At 48.3% G+C, this 17,978-nt stretch overlaps 1 protein-coding gene across 3 annotated transcripts in view; it reads right to left on the bottom strand.

Moving 5' to 3' along the window:
- mul2 (mitochondrial E3 ubiquitin protein ligase 2) overlaps positions 1 to 17,746 on the bottom strand; it is a 45,196-nt gene extending 27,450 nt beyond the window's left edge. The window contains exons 1-2 of one of the 3 annotated variants that reach the window (XM_085990053.1): positions 17,501 to 17,746; positions 16,619 to 16,708 (exon numbers count right to left, since the gene is read on the bottom strand). The gene's annotated coding sequence lies outside the window, so the exon portion shown is untranslated. Of the gene's footprint in view, positions 1 to 16,618; positions 16,709 to 16,796; positions 17,404 to 17,500 lie in introns of those variants that run through there. The other 2 variants (XM_085990052.1, XM_085990054.1) reach the window with 2 other exon arrangements.
- Positions 17,747 to 17,978: the final 232 nt, after the last annotated feature.

Below are 17,978 nucleotides of genomic sequence, written 5' to 3'. Positions count from 1 at the left end.
TAGATAAAGCCAGCCCCATGGTGTACGCCGTGAAGATGCCCCGGCGTACAAAATGGTTCCATATCAACCAGTGTAAGCTGTTTACGCCTGAAAGGGGAAAACAGCCAGTTGGGAGCGAGTTCACAGACTGCACATCGATTGGGACACTTCCCCCCACTCTTCTGGGATCCAGATGAGGGGGAGGGACCCGAGGGCAAAAACCTCACCCCTAACCCAGGTGTAGAGGGAGGGACCCGAGGTCAAGAAACCCCGCCCCGGACCCAGCCATGGAACCTAGGGGCGGAGACTCTCAGCTTGCAGCAGCAGGCTGCGAAAAGTTACCTGCCCCCAGCCCAGGTTCGGGAGGGGTCAAGCCTGAGGGAGCAGTGGTTCGGGTTAAAGGCCCAGCGGCCAAGAAAGCCCCACCCGCCAAGGTCCCCAGAAGGTCCCCACGGACGCCCCAGCCGAGAAAGCCATAGTCACCAGCCCTCCAGTTACCAAGGGTCGCCCCTCGAGCCAGGGAAGGGTCCAAGGACAGAGGTCCTCAGCCAGCAGCCACGGGCTGCAAGGGACCAACAGTGAAGGACGATGCGGTCACGTCGGGGGTGGCGGCGAGCCGCAGTCCGACCAGGGATTAGCCTGGCCGCCCGGAGATGGGCGGCAGATGTATATAGTTTTAGTTTAAGTTTTGGTTAGTGTTTATTGTTAAGTTTAATTATTTAGCTTAGGCTTGGGTGTTTTAGTTTAAGTTAAATAAGGTGATGGGTAGTTTTAAGTGATTAATCTGCTAAGAGTGTGTATGTTTGGGGTCGAGGTCGTGGGACCCGACCATGCTTCACCAAGCCAGAGAATCTCTTGGGGACCTGGCTGCATGTTTTTGTATCTTTTGCAGAAAGATTTTCAGGATGAAGGGTGTCATGATCCTATTCACCCTGATTGGGATGAGCATCGAAAGACGAGGCGACATCCAGGACTCCCACATCTACGGGTGTTCGGGAGACAAGGCGCCCACAGCGATCGATGGGAGCGGTGAACGGGATGCGGAGGAGACCGCCGTCTACTTCCACGAGGGAAGGTGGCCAGGATGGCTGGGTCCAATTCATCTCAGTACTCCAGCCAAACTGGATTCACGTACGGAGAGACCTCCCTCCTGTGCCCCAGGGTATGGGTCGTTACCACGAGGGTCAGCGTCACTGTTGGAAAGCGAATATGTTTGACGTGTAAAGGACACATTCCACTGGATAGGTGGTGGTGGCTCAGGAAGCTGAGCAAGGACATGAGGAACCCCGAAGTCGAGTGGGAACGGTTGGGGAACAACACCCACTGGACGATCACAGGGATTCATGGAGGATTAAGTGTGCGTTGGGACAAGTGGTGGGAACCGGACCAAGGGATTTATATCTGTATGTGGGGGTCAGAGGAGGTCTGCCCCACAGGCATTGCCATCGTTTTCCACCGGCAGTGGCACGACACTGGAGAGGGGATGAAGTGGGATACGAGCCTGAAGGTGCGTGCGGTCCCATACACCCCGATCCCAGTCAATGCCACTGAGCTTGTAACCCGCCCCTGTAAGCCCCCGCCCATGGCACAGGCGGCGAGGTTACCCAGGGAAGGGTGCCCCACCACCACCACCACCACCAAGGGACCAGGGAGTGGGTTGGTACTAGTACCTACTGATCAGATGCTGTACCAGGGGGTACACTATGCGGTGGCCTCCGTGATTTTAAATCTCACCGAGGTACATTTGCTGGAGTGGTGTCCTAAAGAAACAGAGCAGCTATACCAGGCCCTATTAAAGGACATGTTCAAGAAGTTCTATGAGTTAGATTTCGCCCACGTGGACAAAACCGAACTGTACACCACACACCGAGAGTTTTTGGGTAATGCAGGGAGGCAATGGGGAGTATTGAATGATGTTTTTACTGCGTTTAATACTGGGTCCTCTGTCATCCAACAGTTTAGATGACATAGAGCTGCAGACCCAGATAAACGGCTTAAAAACACAGTTAAAGAAGATATTGCTGGATGAGAACAAGGTAGTGGGCTCGGAGTTGCATGAGGACCAGGCCATGACGGTCCATTTAAAGGAAATCATAGCGGAGTTGGAAAAGCACGCAAAGACGGTAAATGCTCTCATAAGGGAGGACAGAAATGCTTCTGAGCAGGCTGCGCAGAATGAGGTGTGCGTGTTATACGGGGCGTGGTTACTGGGCGAGGGCCGCAGTAATCTGGAGGATTTAAAACAGGGTTTGGTCCCCTCCTGGATTAGCAACAAGCACCTCGCAGCCCTCCACCCTTTTGAGAATGCATTGAGCCCGTGCCAACTCCGACTAGCCTCCGACGCCTATCCAGTCCCCGTGGATTGTGGGCAGTCCAACCACACAATCATGGGAGTAGAAGTTAGGATGCCGGTCATGGGTAGGACAGCCCGACCCGCACCGGTATACAGGGTTGAGAACATTGGAGTCATTCAAGGGGGTGCACACATTTGTTTCACAGCGGTCCCACCTTACATCATAAAGTGGGAGCACGCTATGACAGGTACTGACCTCTCAGGGTGCCGGAGCCGGGGAGCGCACACAATCCTGTGTCCCCAGCACTTGAATGCCTATTCAAAACCGCAGTGTGGGTTCAGAGCTGCTGGCGCAAAACCTATAAATTGTACCATGGAGGCAATGGCACAAGGCCATGTTCCCCCCAGGTAGCATATATAGGTGGAACATATTGTGTCACCACTGGCACGTCCCACTACCAGCATGGACAGCATAGCTGGTGTCCAGTCAGTGAAAGCAGCTTCTGTTTTAAACCCGAGGCAAAAGTTCAAGTGGTCCAGGAGCGAATTGTCCCCATTCCTGAACCCTCCACTGTTCACCTCACTGTGAAGGAGAATTTTACGGATTTGCAAAAGTACATAGCCCACTTTGGCTACGAAATTCCCCCTCTCTCTGAACACCTTACCAAAATACTCAAAGCCGTTATAGTTGCGCAGAAACATTTTTTACACTCTAGAACAGAAAACCGTAGAGATAGGGACTAAGATATTGGATATTGTGATTCCACCCTGGTGGGGCATTTTCAATAACAGAGGTCCCTTCGTGGATCAGACTGGCTTCCCACATTCTCGTGATTTGTCAGTTAGGGATAGTGTTGTATCTAGTTTGCATTCAATGCAAGGGAAAAGGTCAGTTGTTGGAATTCCGTAACCAGAAGATCTGGAAGGAACATTATGTAAAGGTGGAGGGAGATACGCTTGTTTAAGTCTTTTTCCTTGTATTTTGATTAAAGATTGTCGTTTTTTTGTGTTTGTTATTTTTAAACAAGTGTTTTTTCTGTTGTTTTTTTTGCGACGCGGTTAATAAAGATGCAAGTGTACCAAGTGGTGCAGGACCCCCTCCCTGCTTGGATGTGTGTAAAGTCTGTAATTTATTCTATGTATGCTGATGTACACTACATTTTCACGGAATGTGAAGTGCATGTGTCGTGGGTATATTAGATAGATAATTACAGGGGAAGGTTGACTGGAGGGTCAGAAATTTTTTGCTCAATTTGTAAAAGTATGATACTTCAAGCAAGTTTTAGTATCACGGGGGGAGGGTAGGATTCGCAAAATTTCTACATTTCCCCAGGGGTTGTTAATGGGAGGGGGGACATTGCATGGACGTTTTGATGAAGGAGGGTGCCCAAGATGGCGTCCGCGCCTCGTGGCAGAAAGCCTGAGAGATTTTGGAAGCTTGGACTCTGCGACACAGGCAGCTTGTGGAGAAATCGAAACCAAAGCTGCAGTTTCTGTGAAGGAAGACTTTGCATTTTGAGGGCCAGACAGGACCTTGAATTGTGTATTGGACCAAGTCGGAGACAGATCAAAATGCAGTTAGGCCTATAGTTAAGGCCATCGGGCGGTTTGCATGGATGGTCGGGAGCAGCTTGGGGGGGGGGGGGGGGGGCCAATCGAGGCTGGACAGGCCCATTGAGATGTATTGATAACAAAACAGGTCAGTTGTCAGGCCGGTGGATGCGATTGCCGGCCATCTAGAGGCAGTTGGAGTAGATTGCTGCCGTTGTTTGAAATGGCCCGCTGAGATTGGGACGGGGAACTAGCCTGATTTGGCGTGCAGAGAAGGGCCATCCGAGGGAGTATGGTTGTGAGCCCGCTGGCGGCCTTCTCGCTCTGCGCTCTGCTCTCGGCCTTTGCTCCGGCTCCTCGCCCTCATGGCTACTGCTCTTCCCCCGTCCCGCGCTTACTGCCCAGCCACTGCCCGTGCCTTCCCCATTCCATCAGGGACGCCCGGCATTGCGCCAGGCGGACACGGACAAACCAGGCCAGGCAAGGCGGGACGCGACGAGGCGAGGTGGTGAAGATGACGAATGGAAAGACGACTGAAGAAAAGCATCGAATAATCGGGCCTTCAGTCCAGCTGACCTGCGACTATCTTCATGCAAACTCCAACTGCTGGCCGAGGAAGAGGAACAATCATCCCTGCGAGGTAAAGTACCCAAGCAGTGACTTTAACTTTGGGGTACTTGTACCTGGACAACACCCTTGCAGCACCCAGAGACCACTTGACGACGGCAGGCTCCAGAGAGCACAAAGAGCAAACCCCAAACCCCACTGCTGTTTTGAATTCAGCAGATCTTTTGGATTGGTGAGCATGAATTCTGACCCCTCATAGCTTAACCTAGTTAGGTATAGGGGGTGGGATAAGGATAAGGGAATTGTTAAGATAGTCGTTTTATCTCGATGTGCCGTGTGTTCCCCATTCCCTGTATAAGTATAATAGTTATTTTGTATTTTGCCTGTAAAAGTTTATACTAGTAACTTTTCATAAGATTGTGTTAATTTCTTCTTCAATAAAAATCTTGGTTTTGCTTACATCCAACCACCTGTCTACTAGAGTCTTTTCTGTATCGCCACCTTGTACCTAAGTCTGGTGTCTAGAACCCATGGGCGTGGGAGCGATTTGAACCGCTCAAACAGTCAGAGGCATAACTGACTGGGCGCACGCGCCACCCCACACAATTTAATTTTTAATCCACACTTTCGTCCGGGCTTTTTTCTGCAAAAGCTTTTATCGGTATATCAGGAGGAAAAGACTGGTAAAATCCCAAGTCGGTCCCTTGCAGTCCGATTCGGGAGAATATATAATGGAGAATAAGGAAATGGCAGACCAATTAAACTCATACTTTGGTTCTGTATTCACAAAGGAGGACACAAATAACCTCCCAGGAATATCGACAAACATAGGGACTAATGAGAGGGAGGAGCTGACAGAAATTAGTATCTCTAGGGATATGGTGTTGGGTAAGTTGAGGGGACTGAAGGCCGACAAATCCCCGGGGCCTGATAAACTACATCCTAGGGTACTTAAGGAGGTGGCCCTGGAGATAGCAGATGCTCTAAGGATCATCTTCCGGAACTCTATTGACTCGGGAACAGTACCCGTGGATTGGAGGGTAGCTAATGTTACCCCAATATTTAAAAAGGGGGGTAGAGAGAAAGCAGGGAATTATAGACCAGTAAGCCTTACATCGGTTGTGGGCAAAATGCTAGAGTCCATTATTAAGGATAAAATAGCGGAGCACTTGACAAATGGGGAAAGGATCGGACAGAGTCAACATGGATTTACAAAGGGTAAATCGTGTTTGACTAATCTGCTGGAATTTTTTGAGGAAGTAACTGGTAAAATAGATGGGGGAGAGCCAGTGGATGTGGTGTACCTTGACTTCCAGAAAGCCTTCGATAAGGTTCCACACAAAAGATTATCATGCAAAATTAAGGCTCATGGGATTGGGGGCAAAGTATTAACGTGGATAGAGAACTGGCTGGCGGATAGAAAACAGAGAGTTGGAATAAACGGCTCGTTTTCGGAGTGGCAGGCAGTGACCAGCGGGGTGCCGCAAGGATCTGTCCTGGGACCCCAGCTGTTCACAATATATATAAATGATCTGGATCAGGGAATTGGATGCAATATTTCCAAATTCGCTGACGACACTAAACTAGGAGGAGGGGTGGGCTCTGATGAGGATGTCAGGAGGCTACAGTGCGATTTGGACAGGTTGGGGGAATGGGCGGATACGTGGCAGATGCACTATAATGTGGATAAATGCGAGGTTATCCACTTTGGGGGTAAAAACAGGAGGGTGGATTATTATCTAAATGGCAATAGATTGGGAGATGGGGAAGTGCAGAGGGACCTGGGTGTTCTTGTGCACCAGTCACTGAAGGAGAGCATGCAGGTGCAACAGGCGATTAAGAAGGCAAATGGTATGTTGGCCTTCATATCAAGGGGGTTCGAGTATAGGAATAGGGATACCTTACTACAGCTGTACAAGGTGCTGGTGAGACCGCATCTGGAGTATTGTGTACAGTTTTGGTCGCCCCATCTGCGGAAGGATGTTCTTGCCATGGAAAGAGTGCAGCGGCGATTCACCAGGCTGATACCTGGAATGGCGGGAATGACCTACGAGGAGAGATTGAATAGTTTGGGCTTGTACTCACTGGAGTTTAGAAGATTGAGAGGGGATCTCATCGAAACATATAAAATTATGGCAGGCCTGGACAGGCTGAATTCAGAGAGAATGTTTCCAATGGCAGGGGAGCACAGAACCAGGGGCCACAGTCTAAAAATAGCGGGCAAATCATTTAAAACAGAGATGAGGAAGAATTTCTTCACTCAAAGAGTGGTGAGCCTGTGGAATTCCCTGCCACAGAGGGCTGTGAAGGCTAATTCAATAAATATTTTCAAGAGAGAATTGGATATATTTCTGAAGGCTAAGGGGATTAAGGGTTACGGAGAAAAGGCGGGGACGGGGTACTGAACTGGTAAGATCAGCTATGATCTCAGACGAAGATCAGCCATGATCTCATTGAATGGCGGAGCAGGCTCGAAGGGCCGAATGGCCTACTCCTGTTCCTATCTCTATGTTTCTATGTTTCCCTCCCACATGGCAGCTGTCCTTCATTCTGCTAGGGCCATTCACACTTCATCTAGAGCCATCCTTTGTTCCTTGAATATCTCTTAATCTCTCCTACTTTCTATCCTATCACTGACCTTCCCTGTTGCACTTTCATCCCCTCACCTTTTTCCCAGCCCCCACTTGCTTTAAAATCTATCCCTTTTCCTGCTTTTTTTCCAGTTCTGATGAAGGGTCTTCGACCTGAAATGTTAACTCCGTTTCTCTCTCCACGGATGCTGCCCTGGCCTGCTGAGTTTTTCCAGCGTTTTCTGTTGCTATTTTGGATTTCCAGCATCCGCAGTATTTTGCTATCGTACCACAATCATCTATCTGTCAGTTAGAACTCTAGCCACTGGAGGGATTCCCTTTATCACAGTTTTGTTGGACTTCTTGGTACGATACTAGGTTCCATTCGGCCTTGATGTTGAAGGCAGGTACTCTCACTTCTCCTGTGGCAGTCAGCCATCATTGCGGTTTGTATTCCAGGAGCGTAAAAGGAGTTATATTGTCAAAAGGCATCAGCATGAACTGTAAAAACTCACAAGCAACTTGGGGTTTGGTTGTTTTAGCAGCTAACCTGGGCTTTCCTTTTAAGGCCATTGTTCAGGCACTCTGTGAGGAAGTGGTTGAAATAGGTACTTAGGTAAACTAAAAGTTTCTCTAGATTGGCAGCTTCATCGCTCCTCTCAGGCTAACATAGAAACATAGAAGATAGGAGCAGGAGTAGGCCATTCGGCCCCTCGAGCCTGCTCCGCCATTCAATGCGATCATGGCTGATCATCCAAATTCAGTACCCTGTCCCTGCTTTCTCCCCATACCCCTTGATCCCTTTAGCCTTAAGAAATATATCCAACTCCTTCTTGAATATATTTAATGAATTGGCCTCTACTGCCTTCTGTGGTAGAGAATTCCACAGGTTCACCACTCTCTGGGTGAAGAAATTCCTCCTCATTTCTGTCCTAAATGGCTTACCCCTTATCCTTAGACTGTGACCCCTGGTTCTGGACTCCCCGACCATCAGGAACATCCTTCCTGCATCTAGTCTGTCCAGTGCTGTCAGAATTTTATAAGTTTCAATGAGATCCCCTCTCATTCTTCTAAACTCCAGCGAGTACAAGCCCAATCGACCCAATCTCTCTTCATACGTCATTCCTGCCATCCCAGGTATCAGCCTGGTGAATCTTTGCTGAACTCCTTCCATGGCAAGAATATCCTTCCTCAGATAAGGCGACCAAAACTGCACACAATACTCAAGATGTGGTCTCACCAAGGCCTTGTACAACTGCAGCAAGACATCCTTGTTCCTGTACTCAAACCCTTGCTATGAAGGCCAACATACCATTTGCCTTCTTAACCGCCTGCTGCACCCGCATGCTTACCTTCAGCGACTGGTGCACATAACGCCGTATAAAAATACAGCAAATAACTGGGTTTCCAACACGATGCAAGGTTTCCTTTCTAAATTATTCAAAAAGTCACATAACTTTCGTAAACTAAAACACATGTACCTAAACAGCTACCAAGACTATAAAAACCCTTCAATGTCTTAGAGTTATAACAGCACAAAAGGAGGCCATTCGGCCCAGAGTCCGTGCCGGCTCTCTGTAGAGCAATCTAGTCAGTCCCATTACCCCGCTCTATCCCCGTAACCCTGCAAGTTTATTTCTCTCAAGTGCCCCTGGAAAACATTGATTGTGTCCACTTCCATCACTTCCGTTGGCAGCGAGTTCCAGGTCCTCACCACTCGCAGCATAAATTTTTTTTCCCTCACATTCCCCCCTGTATCTCTTGCCCTTAAATCTGTGTCCCCTGGTCCTTGTACCAACAACTAGTGGGAACATCCTTTCCTCATCTAGCCTATCCAAACCCGTCAATCTTGTACACCTCTATCAAATCACCCCTCAACCTCCTTTGCTCTAATGAAACCAAATCCAGTTTCTCCAACCTGACCTTGTAGCTAAGATCCCCCATCCCCGGAACCATTCTGGTAAATCTCCGACTCTCTCAAGGGCCTTCACATTCTTCCTAAAGTGTGGTGACCAGAACTGGACGCAATTCTCCAGTTGTGGCCTAACTAGCACTTTATAAAAGGTTCAGCATAACTTCTCTACTTTTGTACTCAATACCTCTATTTATGAAACCCAAGATCCCATATGCTTTGCTAACCCCTCTCTCAATATGTCCCGCCACCTTTAGGGACCTATACACATTAACTCCCAGGCCCCTCTGTCCCTGCGCACTCTTTAAACTGCTATTAAGTGTATATTGCCTCTCCCTGTTCCTTCTGCCAAAATGCATCACCTCACACTTCTCTGTATTAAATTCCATCTGCCACTTGTCTGCTAGCCTTTCAGTTAACTTTTTAAACATTATTTCCTGGGTTTGCAGCTCTAGTAAACTATTGCCATGGGCAGATCGTGCCAAGAATCAATGCATGTTATTCCCTAGGTATTCAAAGTTTTGGGGAGCGATGTTGCCACACCCACTCACCCCAAAAGAAATCTTGGACCTTTGGTATGTCTGAAGATTACAGAGTAACCAGCAGAGTAAAAGCCTTCACCATAGTGTAATAATAATAAATGGCTATATTCTTATTATACCCCAATTTCTACATTTACATCCAACGGTTTCCATTGTAACACAACCCAAGTGTACTTTTATTTTTAAAGTTTCAATTCTTCCCTTCTCTCCTATAGGTGCTAGCTCTTGCTAGAGTTCCGCTCTACAGTACCAGCAGCTGTCCAGTACCTCACCCAAGTGGCAACCCTTCATGCATGAGCCTAGAAAGTGACCATCAGCAGCCTACTCAACCAGGGAAGGATTATTACAGCTAAACCGGATCTTGTTATTGTAAATCACCTACATACACACATTTACTCGCAATGGTCTATGTAAAGAAAATCAGGAGTGAGAAGCCTGGCTGATTGTAAGAGAGAACAATCATAGATCCCTAACTACTACCCTGGTGAGATCAGCTAACTTATCATAGGCTGGGGACAGAACCTGCAAACCTCTGGTCTGAATGGCATAATATTTTACTGGACATTGCTTTTAATCGCAAGACCACTGGGACAGACCGTACATGCACCTTTCAAAAGTTGGTACTTTGGGGCATTTTTCCCTTTCAGGGGCAAGGGAGGGACAGGTAAGGGTTACTAGGATTATACCACTGCTGCAGAAATTGAACAGGTTTGCACCGGCATCAACATCTAACACTCCCGGATCATCATTTGGACTTAGGAACAAGTGACTCAATATCAAAATTTGCAGAGGATACCAAACTGGGGGTGTAATGAAATCTGTTTGTCTTGGTCCTGTATTCATTTTGCACTCATGTATATTACCCTCCCCCACTGTGTATAGTTTCACTTCCTCTTTCCCGACTAACCTGGGAGGTTCCAGGTCTTGGCTCTTGGCTTCGCCCCTGACTTCTCTTACATAAAGATCCCAGGATCTGTATGACTCATTCCTGTGAACCAGTCGGCGTGTTGAGATGTTAGCTCTGATCTTAGTGATTAAAAGCCAACTTGTCTAAGTCTATAACTTCTAGTTTTGTGGTTATTGAAGGCCCATCAATTTTAATCACTAAAGAATACTAGGATGGATCGACTCCTAAAACCAGAGCGTCTGGACTTGGATCCACATTCTGCTGAAGCATCAAGTCAATTTGGACACTGGTTCAAATGCTTTGAACTCTTCGCGGGGGCCTCATCCGCTAGCGAGGTAGATAAACTGAGTCTACTGACTACTCGCGTAAGTCATCGGATTTATTCGTTCATCCGGGACGCCACCTCTTACACGGAGGCCATCACTATCCTGAAGGCCCAATACCAGAGGCCGGTAAACGAAGTGTACGCCAGACATCTGCTGGCTACACGCAGGCAGCGACCAGAGGAATCAATGGACGATTTCATACAGGGCCTAAAGGACCTGGTCCTGGACTGTAACTGCAAGGCAGTGACGGCCAACGCGTACTCTGACGAATTGGTCCGCGATTCCTTCATCGCGGGCCTCAAATCGAATTATATCCGGCAGAGACTGCTGGAGAAGGAGGTCCTGGACTTAAAAAAGGCAGTGGCCACTGCGCGATCGCTGGACGTGGCCCAGAAAAACTCTGACTCTTATTCTTCCGGCCATGCGGCCCTCACCGCCTCGTGTGCGCCGAGGGGGCCGCCATCTTGGAATCAGCCATCTTCCCCATCCAGGTCTCAGACCAGCTCTACGCCGCCGGAGTCCCCACACAGAAGTTCACCCAGGAGTCCTACTACAGCGGCAATGTCTCGAGGCCCGAAATGCTACTTCTGCGGCCAGGCCAAGCACCCCAGACAACGATGCCCAGCGAAGGACGCTACATGCTTCAAATGTAAGAAAAAAAGGGGCATTTTAGCAAAGTCTGCAGGGGGAATCTGATTTCCAACTCCGTCACCGCCTCGTGCGTGCCGTGCGGGCCGCCATCTTTTCCCGACTCAACAGCCGCCCAGGGCCCAACAGTGGCTTCGATCACGGTGGATCAATCCAGGCCACACCCGTTGACAAAATCTATGATGGACATACAGGTAAACGGGAATTTAACGAAATGCTTAATTGACTGTGGGAGTACCGAGAGTTTTATCCACCCTAGCCTGGTACGGCAGCACTCATTAACGGTAACCCCTACACGGAGCAGAATTGCTATGGCTGCTAAGCCCCACACTTCGGACATTTTGGGCTACTGTGTGGTAACACTGACTGTAAAAGGCACGGACTACAAGGATTTTAAACTCCTCGTGATGCCAGAACTCTGTGTTAATGTAATCTTGGGCCTGGACTTCCAGTGCCACCATGAAAGTGTCACGCTAGCATATGGCGGGTCCCAGCCACCACTCACAGTCTGTGGCCTATCAACCTTAAAAATCAGCCCGCCCTCTTTATTCGCTAATCTCGCTCCAAACTGTAGGCCCATAGTGACCAAAAGTAGACGGTACAGTCTGGAAGACAGACACTATCAAGGCGGAAGTGGACAGACTCCTGCGGGAAGGCATTATTGAATGCAGTACCAGCCCGTGGCGTGCCCAAGTAGTCATAGTTAAAAATAGCGAAAAGAAACGGATGGTAATTGACTACAGCCAGACTGTTAATATTTATACCCAGCTGGACGCCTACCCTTTACCCCGCATATCAGAAATGGTCAACCAGATTGCGCAATACCGAGTCTTCTCGACTATCGACCTCAAATCCGCGTATCACCAGCTCCCCATTAGAACGGAGGACCGCCCATACACCGCCTTCGAGGCGAACGGGCGCCTCTACCATTTTCTCAGAGTGCCCTTCGGGGTAACAAATGGGGTCTCGGTCTTCCAACGTGAGATGGACCGCATGGTTGACGAGAATAAACTACAAGCTACCTACCCCTATCTGGACAATGTCACTATCTGCGGGCACAACCAGCAAGACCACGATCTAAATCTTGCGAGATTTTTAAAAACTGCCCTAAAGCTGAATCTAACCTACAACGAAGACAAATGTGTCTTCAACACAACCCATCTCTGTATCCTCGGCTGTGTGGTGGAAGATGGGGTAATTGGACCGGACCCTGACCGATTACGCCCCCTAAAGGAACTGCCCCTGCCACACAATCCCAAAGCTTTAAAAAGGTGCCTGGGATTTTTTTCGTATTATGCCCAATGGGTGCCCAATTACTCTGATAAGGCCCGACCCCTCATTAAATCGACGTCCTTCCCACTATCAGCTGAAGCTCGGGAGGCTTTCACCAGTATTAAACAGGACATTGAAAGGGCTGCAGTGTGTGCAGTGGACGAATTCATTCCCTTTCAAGTCGAAAGCGATGCGTCAGACTTTGCCTTAGCTGCGACCCTCAATCAGGCTGGGAGACCTGTGGCCTTCTTCTCCCGAACCCTTCAGGGACCTGAAATCAGGCACTCTTCTGTCGAGAAGGAGGCACAGGCTATAGTGGAGGCACTGCGGCACTGGAGACACTACCTAGCCGGCAAACGTTTCACCCTGCTCACCGACCAGCGGTCGGTGGCTTTCATGTTTAATAACAAAGGGGGAAAATCAAGAATGACAAAATACTCAGGTGGAGGATCGAACTATCCACGTTCGACTGATATTATGTACAGGCCGGGAGCCCTTAATGAACCCCCAGACGCCCTATAGCGGGGAATGTGTGCCAGCATTCATACGGACAAATTACAGGGTCTCCACAACGACCTCTGTCACCCAGGGGTCACCCGACTATACCATTTTATAAAGTCCCGCAATCTGCCCCACTCCATCGAGGAGGTCAGGGCAATGACCAGAGCCTGCCGCAAATGTGCGGAATGCAAGCCTCGTTTCTACAGGCCTGACCGTGCACACCTTATCAAAGCCACACGGCCATTTGAGCGCCTAAGTCTGGACTTCAAGGGACCCCTTCCCTCTGCCGACCGTAACGTATACTTCCTCAATATCATTGATGAATATTCCCACTTCCCCTTCGCCATTCCCTGCCCAGACATGACCAGTGCCACGGTCATCAAGTGTCTCTGTAATCTATTCTGCATGTTTGGCATGCCGAACTACATACACAGCGATAGGGGGACGTCATTCATGAGTGACGAGCTGCGCCAGTTCTTGCTCTCGAAGGGGATAGCCACTAGCAGAACCACTAGCTACAACCCCCGGGGTAATGGGCAAGTGGAAAGGGAGAATGCTACTGTTTGGAAGGCTGTCACGTTAGCCTTAAAGTCAAAAGGCCTTCCGACCTCCCGCTGGCAGGAAGTCCTCCCAGACGTGCTCCACTCCATAAGGTCTCTGTTATGTACTGCCACTAACGCTACCCCTCACGAAAAGATGTTCGTTTTCCCCCGGAAATCCACCTCGGGCATATCTCTACCCGCGTGGCTGACCTCTCCGGGGACAGTACTATTGCGGAAGCACGTGAGAGGCCATAAAACGGACCCCCTTGTGGAAAAGGTACAGCTCCTCCATGCAAACCCTCAGTACGCCTATATCGAATACTCTGACGGGCGAGAGGACACTGTTTCCATAAAAGACCTGGCTCCCTCGGGGAGCGGAGAGAACGATGGGAGACTACCCGATGAAGATCTACACTACAAAGAGACAGGACGCCCAGAGGTATCAATACCCAACTTTAACCTGGAGGACACTGCAGATAACCTGGAAGACACTGCGGAGGCCCGGACAGCGGAGGAACCAGAATCCACTCCCCTAGAGGCACCCCAACCGGCTTTGCGCCGATCACAGAACTGCAAAACCTCCTGACAGACTCACTTATACCAACTTTTAAGAAACATCACCCCGATGGACTAAATCTATAGAAGGGGTGAATGTAATGAAATCTGTTTGTCTTGGTCCTGTATTCGTTTTGCACTCATGTATATTACCCTCCCCCACTGTGTATAGTTTCACTTCCTCTTTCCCGACTAACCTGGGAGGTTCCAGGTCTTGGCTCCGCCCCCGACTTCGCTTACATAAAGATCCCAGGATCTGTATGACTCATTCCTGTGAACCAGTCGTTGTGTTGAGATGTTAGCTCTGATCTTAGTGATTAAAAGCCAACTTGTTTAAGTCTATAACTTCTAGTTTTGTGGTTATTGACGGCCCATCAGGGGGGTATACGGAGGAAGAATGCAACCAATACAAGACATTAGAAAACTTGTAGATTGGGCAGTTAAGTGGCAAATTAACTATAACATAGACAAATGCGAGTAGGAAAAATAGAAACATCACCTACACCTTAGAAAATAAAAAAAACTGTGCAAAGGGATTAGGGATACAGGTAAACAAATCATTAAAAGCAGCATCGCCAGTCAGCAAAGCATTTAAAAATACTAACAAAGCAGTGGGATTTATTTCTAGGGGTATAGAATTCAGAAGTAGTGAAGTTATGTTAAACTTGTATAGGACCCTGGTCAGGCCGCACTTAAGTACTGTGCACAGTTCTGGTCTCCATACTATAAAAGGAGGACATAGAAGCACTGGAGAAAGTGCAAAGAAGATTTACAAAGATGGTACCAGAACTGAGAGATTACAGCGATCGGGAAAGATTGACCAGGTTGGGACGTCTCTTTAGAAAAGAGAAGACCAAAAAAAGTGACCCGATGGAGGTCTTTAAAATGGGCTGGCCAGGGTAGATGCGAGAAAATGTTTCCACTTGCGGGAGAATCCAAAACTAGAGGCCATAAATACAAGAGAGTTACTAATAAATCCAATAGGGAAATAAGGAGAAATTTCTTTACTCAGAGTGGTTAGAGTGCGGAACTGGCTACCACAGGAAGCGGTTGAGGTAGATAGCTTCGATGTTTTCAAAAGGAAACTAGATGAGTACATGAGAGAAAAGGGAACACACAAAGATATGCTGAAAGGAGGTAGATGGCATGGGAGGAGACTGGTGTGGAGTGAAAACACCAGCACAGACCAGTTGGGCCGAATGGCCTGTTTCTGCGCTGTACATGCTATGTCATTATCCCCAACGCAAGAGCATCATCTCTACATCAGTGGGTATTTCCATTCCCAGAACAGCTAAGCTCAGTTGTTACTGTCATCACTTACAAACAATGCAATACAAATCTTTTAGATTGTTCCAATAAGTGTTTTCCTTAGCTAGTTAAAAGTACACATAATGAAGCATTTCAAAACACATTTGAAGAGTATATGAATAATTCCACAATGCTGAATACAGTATAACGTGTCTCTCAACCGGCTCTATCACATACCATACTATTACTCTACCGCATGGGAAATTCCGCAGTTAATACATTAGACAAGAGTAAACAAGTTAAACAGGGCCCGCCTCTTTCAATCCATAAATTTTTATCACAGAATAGGGAATTCCAGTATGCAACATTCATACTTTCAATTCACATGAGGTACACCAACTCATTTAACAACACGCAACAGAGAAAGTCACAATACAGAATATTGGGCCAGAATTTGCTGCAGCGGGGCATCGAACGCTGTCTGTCGTTAGTTAAACTTGCCCCTGCACCCTTCAGCTCAAAGATGTTTTGCCCACAAAATTACTGAAAGTGCAAACTGATATCGGCACAGCGAGGGAAACAGGGCATCTTGGACCGGAGCTAACAGGGCATCTCCATAAACAGTGAGATTTAAGGATCGGGAAATAAACACAAGATGTACTGAGAAGGAGGGTGATTTAAAGGGGGTGAATTCAATGTATAATCAGGTACAGAAAGTGAAATAATGACAGGAAGATAGATTGGATTAAGAGAAAGAAAGGAAAAGTAAGCGAAAAAAGTTAAAATGACATTTTTAAAATCTCCCTGAAAAATTCAAAACCTGCAGGAATGTGCTTTTGTTCATTTTCAGTGCCAGAGGCGTTAACTGGCAGTTATTAACACTTATGTCATTAAAAGGGTACTTACGCTTGTGGTGACAAGGTTTAAATTTCTGTGGCGAGTTTAACGGGCAAATACGGCAAGTTCCTTATAAAAGCAGGGAGGCCAACAGCGAGATGCCGTTTTTGCAAAGCTAATGGCAGAGCAGCACAATTTGGACAGCAACTTTTAGATATACTCATTTAATGGCGAGTCTGCTCCTCGCCTGAAGTTGCTGTACCATTTACCCATAAATAACAGTGAGCACCATTAGCAAATTCTGGCTGAATATTTTGGGCTTTCAAAATAGTAAGATAGTATAATCTGTTTCATAGCACAAATCTTACCTGTCAGAAGTCTGCAGAATGCAGTGCAGAAGCCAGGTTGTGAATGAGTCTGTAACAATTCCTCTTTAGTCAGTTCTCACTCTGCATTATCTGTCAAAACATATCAAAAATATAGCAGAATTTGCCAAATGAGGGACTTCAATTATGTGGAGACATCGGAGAAGCTGAGGTTGTTCACCTGGAGAAGGTTAAGAGGAGATTTGATAGAGGTGTTCAGTCATGAATGGTTTTCATAGAGTAAATAAAGCAAAACGGTTTCCAGTGGCAGAAGGGTCAGTAACCAGAGAACACTGATTTAAGGTGAGTGGCAAAAGAACCAGAAGCAACATGCTAAAACTTTTTTTTTTTTTTTTTTACACAGCGAGTTGTTGTGATCTGGAATGCACTGGCTGAAAGGGTGTTGGGAGCAGATTCAATAATAACATTCAAAAGGGAATTGGCTAAATCAAGGGAAAACATCAACAGGGTTATGGGGAAAGAGCAGGGGAGTGGGATTAATTGATGAACAGCTCTACCAAAGAGCCGGCACAGACACAATGGGCCGAATGGCCTCCTTCTGTGCTGCATCATTCTATGATTCTGTATAGAGTAAACGTGCTTCCAACCAGCACAGCCTCTCCTACTCTAACTCATCCTTTCCCAGGACCTCAAAACTCAAACTGCTCACCTCCCCTTCAACCTTTACAACCCAAACCTGGGGGTCACGGATTGACCTTCCGAGCCCTTTTCACCCTCGGTGCCGTCCTTGCACAATGTGCCCTGGCTCTTCAACAAGAAAAGGTCCTGCCGGCCCCCGAGAGACAATGTCCCCAGCCTTTCCCCCATCCCCTGAGCCCCAGTGACCGAGTTACCGAGTTACCAGGGTAACGCCGCACACTTCACCTGAGCCGCTCACACACCTCAGGCCGCCCAGCACTTTCGCTGCTGCTCGTGTGGTGTTCCTGGGAAGGACTGAAGCCCTCTTCTCTCCTCCTCGCCCAGCGGGCGGCAGTGACAATGAAAGAACGCCGAGCCCCCAGCACCGGGGCGGGTTATCGATCAAGTTTGCCCGTTACCGAACCAACGCTCAGCCAGACCACCACTTGAACTATCTCCCAAACTGCCCCGCGCCCCGGGAATTCTGGGACTTGTAGTCCACGGGACGGTGACAACTGCGGTTCCCACAATGCACCTCCCGGCGCAGGTCGGCACTGCGCATGCGGCTGCGGCGCATGGCACCCCGGGATCACGCCGCGGAATTCTGGGACTTGTAGTCAACGGGACAGTGACACCAACGGTTCCCACAATGCACCTCGATGCGCTGACCCGTTTCTCTGCCCGGCACTGCGCATGCGGTACCGGCACATGGACCCTTGGGATT

Source organism: Somniosus microcephalus, chromosome 6, assembly GCF_052327205.1.
Source record: "Somniosus microcephalus isolate GS21.2 chromosome 6, FLI_Smic_1.0, whole genome shotgun sequence".
In the NCBI taxonomy this organism is placed as follows: domain Eukaryota; kingdom Metazoa; phylum Chordata; class Chondrichthyes; order Squaliformes; family Somniosidae; genus Somniosus; species Somniosus microcephalus.
The sequence above is the reverse complement of the archived record's forward strand: the minus strand, read 5'-3'. Positions and strand labels throughout refer to the sequence as shown.